Below are 4690 nucleotides of genomic sequence, written 5' to 3'. Positions count from 1 at the left end.
TTCTGATGATGTCAGTTTTTTGTTTTTCTTTTCTTTTTCTAGTGTAAGGTAAACCCATGATTATGTTGTGAATTATAATTTTGTTGCTGTGTTTTTTTTTTCTTTTTCTTTTTCAATTGTTGGATTAATCAATTAGCTAAAGTTTATATATGTGTAAAAATGAATTATTTTTTTTTTTTTGAAGAAATTATATTATATTATTGATGTATCAGCACTTGTTTATTTATTTATTATTATTATTATGCAATAGTTTATGATGGGCTGAATATACGGTCGATCATATAAAATAAAGCCCAACATAGAGAATATAATATAATAATATAATTATTATTTATTTATTTTGTGGTTCTCCGTTAACTGGATTTGGTGGTGTGATCAACTGTTGACCCGTCAACCCCTTTTTTTTTATGATATAAATTAGTTAAGTATTAATTATTAATTTTAAACTATATCACATAAACATTTATTATTTTTAAAATATAATTAAGAAAAAAGTACATATATCCTCCTCAAACTACCACTCGATTGTTAATGTCTCTCACAAACTGTCATTATTGTCAATGTCTCCCTTCAAATTATCAAAAAATATCAATGTCCCCACTAAGACCAACAAAAAGACAAGAATGACCATAACATTTTTTTCACAAGACAAATATTTTTGTAAATTAGAAAAAAAAAAATTAAAACTAAAAAAATCAAAAAATTTAAAAAGAAAAACAAAATTTTTTTTTTTAAAAAAAAAAAAAGGAAAAAAGAACAAAACTGTTTTTTTTAACAAACGAAAAAAGAAGAAGAAAAACCAATTTTTATTTGTCCATTTACTACGTCTACAAGTGACGAAGTAAATTATTATATTACTATTGTATAATTACGATAATTGTATAATAGTTTGTTAAATAGTATTTTTCATATAATTTATACAAGCGTGCAAAATGCCACTAGAAGAAATCTAAATTAAAGTTATTCGACGGTACAGAGCAGTGCAAAGATGGGGGGATTACTTTCCTAGTCCAACTCTAGGATAAGGATTAAGGTTGTCTACTTCTAAAATGGGGGGAGAGAGAGTTGGCAAAAACCATCTCAAACTCAAAGGTGTCGAGATAGATGTACCATACAAATTAAAAATGACAATTTTTGACACAGTTTGTAAACTCGACACGACATTATAAGATTTAAATTTAGGCTTAACAGGTTCGAATTATAAATCCGAACGGATTGACTTATTTATGACAAGTTTATAAATGTGTTAAACGAGTCAAACTGCTTGACTGGCAGATTAACCCGTCAACCCGTTAAAAAAGAAATAAGGAAAAAAAAAATAGTCGTAAAACCTAGGGTTGGCTAAACAGCCTAACACCTCATTTTCAGCCACATTTCATCACTTTTTACTATTATATTATTATCTTTCTCTTGGATGGAGATTACTGAAATCAAAATTGGGGAAAAAACATTCAGATAACCAATAATGAGAAAAGTATCATCTTATAAAATGCATGGTCTTGATGAGTTTGATCAAAGACCCAAATGAACAAAAGAAAATACAAAATATATATATAAAAATAAGTTAAATAACAAAGGAACAAAGCATGAACCAACAAAGGATCAAAGATCAAATTTGGAGGCCATGATTCCAATTGGGTATAAAAGTAAGCATAAAAAACAAATCATTAAGCTACCCTACCAAAAAGGATACCACATGTCTATAATCCAAGGGGGAATGGACCCAGACTTATCCATTACCTCATCTTCCACCAAACAATTCAATGGCATCTTGGTTATACACCGAATCTTCTCCCCAGTCAAATCTTCTCTGCAGTCTCTCATACTCTTGCCTGCGACTAACCTCAACATGCTGCCATTCTTCCCACCTCTCAGCCAGTCCCTCAACACTAAGAAGATTGGTGAAGTATGGGACTTGGTTTGAATCCATCCCTAAAATCAAACATCCATGGATCACAAACAGATTTTCTGGTCTCTTAAAGTAACCATTCAATTTATGACAACTAAAACAGAAATGTATTATCTCAAAACTATCTCAATTATCAAAGGAACAATGTAGATAACAAAATCTTAATCATGAGCAAACAGATTTTTCATTTTATATTACAATATTAGATATAAAACAATTTCCATACCAAGACGACCGATGAAAGCCTCATAGCAACATCTCTCTAACTTAAAATTGATGCAAAAACAAGGAGATGCCATAAGAATCCCTGTTTATTATGGGGGAATTTGACGATCATAACAAAGAATGCAACCATATATTGAGAGAAAATGTAAGATTGGTCTATGCAAGTAAGATGAACATAAGCATTGAAAGATATATCACCAAGAGAGAAATACAGAAGCATTGAAAAGATGAACAAACAAGCATAAAAGAATGGACAGCAGCAAGAGAAGGAATTACTGGAGCAAGTAATCATCAAGATCCACCTATGCAGAGCATCATAACTTTCAATAGCTACATAAAAGAATGGACAGCAGCAAGAGAAGGAATTCGGCTATATATTCAGAACTAGAGCATGACGCAAAATAAAACATCAAGATCCACCTATGCAGAGCATCATAACTTTCAGTAGCTACAAAATTAGGCCTCTAGGGCGCACTAGCAAAATAGAATAGAACTTAAACTAAATGGTACATTGTAGAGAAGTGCCCTACATTTTGCATACATGTCCATAAGTGCAGCACAAACAAAATGATCCAACTCCAAATTATATTCAAAGCAATTACATGAATCAGTCTACCCATTTGGAGGTCCATTATATCCCTACAAGCCCTTATCAAAGAATGCATTGTATAATTATCCAGCCACACCCCACACCGAAAAATCTCCCTAAATGTCCCAAAACAGGTCATATAATCACCAACTTTAGCAAACCCACCAACCATTACACTATTAATAACTGGGTTTCTCCTTCTCATCCCACCAAATAAGGCGTACACATCACCCAGAACCTTATGCTGGACATATATGTTTTGCTACTTGACGAAACCTAACCTTCCAAACACAAAACTAGCAAATAAAACACTGCAAATCTCAGAAACCCACAAGCCAAATGTAACCAATAACACAAATTGCAAAATTTCAAAAACCCAAAATCCTAAAACCAATATAAAACACGCCAACGAACATATCAAATACAACCCACATCAAAACAAAATTGAAAGAACCTATCTTGCACATCAAAACAAAAGCAAAAGAACTAAACTTGGGTACAGCAGAGAACTCAAGTAGAAGAAAAGGGGCCAAAAGAGATGGTTCTCGTGGAGAAGCTGGAACGAGAGCCTGCCAAGAAACCAGGCTACGCAAGTCTCTTCGATTTGCTCTGAACAGATCCTATGAGACCTATAAACCCACAAACCAAAATCAAAATCTGAGATCAAAATCAAAACACATAAATAAATCCAAATCAAATATGAGATTCAGAATCAAAACCCACAAAACAAATCAAACCAAAATCATAAACCAAATCGAACCTGAGATTCACATAAGCTTGCAGGAGGGAAGGAGCTCAACCTTTTCTTGGCTTCAGTCAGAAGAATGAGAACGCGGGAAGGCTGAATAAAGAAATAGAAAATATGAAGAGACGAGCAAAGCTTGGCTCCGCAGACCAGACGAGCAGATCCGACAATCACCAAATTTACTGTAGCACTGAGGAGCTTCCTGCAGAGGTAATTTTGAGGAATCTGGGCAGAATTTGGCGAAAAAGCTTCTTTGACGAGCTTATTACGAATGCTCTTAATTTATAATTTCCAACCACGAGATCACCATAGTCATTTTCCCTTTAAATGCAACTAATTTTCTCTCTCTCACTCTCCCACAAGGATATAACTTTGGCTAATTGATGAATCCAAAAACATCATCACACCTGCAGAAAACTGTTTTATAATTTGAACTATTATCAATTCATCAGATTCCTGGTTACAGATTCCATTTCCTCCAACAATCACAATCTCCAAGAATTATATTGACGGATAAACAAATAAACATAAACTAGAATGAACTCGAGGGAAGGAACAAATAATAAGATCAATCAATATATTTGTGCTATAACTAAATAGCTAGACAGGGTCTAAAACTATATTTACATCCAATAAACAATATTCCCATCTTCAACTTTTCAATCCTAGCCTCCCCCCACCACCTTTTTTTTTATTTTATTTTTTACATCGGTTTGAAGGGAGGGAAAAAAAAAACCAAAAATTAAAAATATACAAACAGTATGATAAGAATAGGTTGCAATAGACCCTGGAATCACAGCTTCAGAAGTTGGGTTTCTTCGAGGCATGACCGATTCAACCTGATTGGTCATGAATCGGATGAGGCATCTGTGTTGTACCCACTTGGAATTGCAGACGGCGTTGTGGAATTTGAGCCGAGAGAGCCTCCAGTTCCAGTGTTCTTTCCTCCGAACACAGCCACCACGGACCCAATTCTGACCGCAAAGTCTTTGACTATCTTGCTCTTGATCTGGCCTCTCCGAGGAGGGAGGGTTCGTGCGTGTGTTTTCATATCCATAGCTTTGAAGCTGGAGAGAAAGGATGTGAATAAACAGAGGAGAAACAGAGGAAATAGCAAAGAGAAACAGAGGCGAGAGCTAGAGAGCTCTCTGTTTTTCTTCTTTCTTTTTCGTTTTTTGGGAAGTGAAGAGTTCTGCAATTAAAAAGCAGGTTTCGGGAAGGC

At 34.2% G+C, this 4690-nt stretch overlaps 1 long non-coding RNA gene across 2 annotated transcripts; it reads right to left on the bottom strand.

Annotated features, from left to right (window-relative positions):
- Positions 1 to 1517: 1517 nt before the first annotated feature.
- LOC133878281 (uncharacterized) lies at positions 1518 to 4301 on the bottom strand. Of its 2 annotated transcripts, none has more exons than XR_009901868.1 (3): positions 3484 to 4301; positions 3216 to 3352; positions 1518 to 1932 (listed from the first exon to the last, which is right to left on the bottom strand). It is a non-coding gene; the product is annotated as an uncharacterized LOC133878281 (long non-coding RNA). The 2 variants fall into 2 exon arrangements; XR_009901869.1 differs by having other exon boundaries at positions 3234 to 3352.
- Positions 4302 to 4690: the final 389 nt, after the last annotated feature.

Source organism: Alnus glutinosa, chromosome 9 (genome assembly GCF_958979055.1).
Source record: "Alnus glutinosa chromosome 9, dhAlnGlut1.1, whole genome shotgun sequence".
Lineage (NCBI taxonomy): Eukaryota > Viridiplantae > Streptophyta > Magnoliopsida > Fagales > Betulaceae > Alnus > Alnus glutinosa.
Note: the sequence above shows the minus strand (reverse complement) of the source record. Positions and strands in the feature narration are given on the sequence as shown.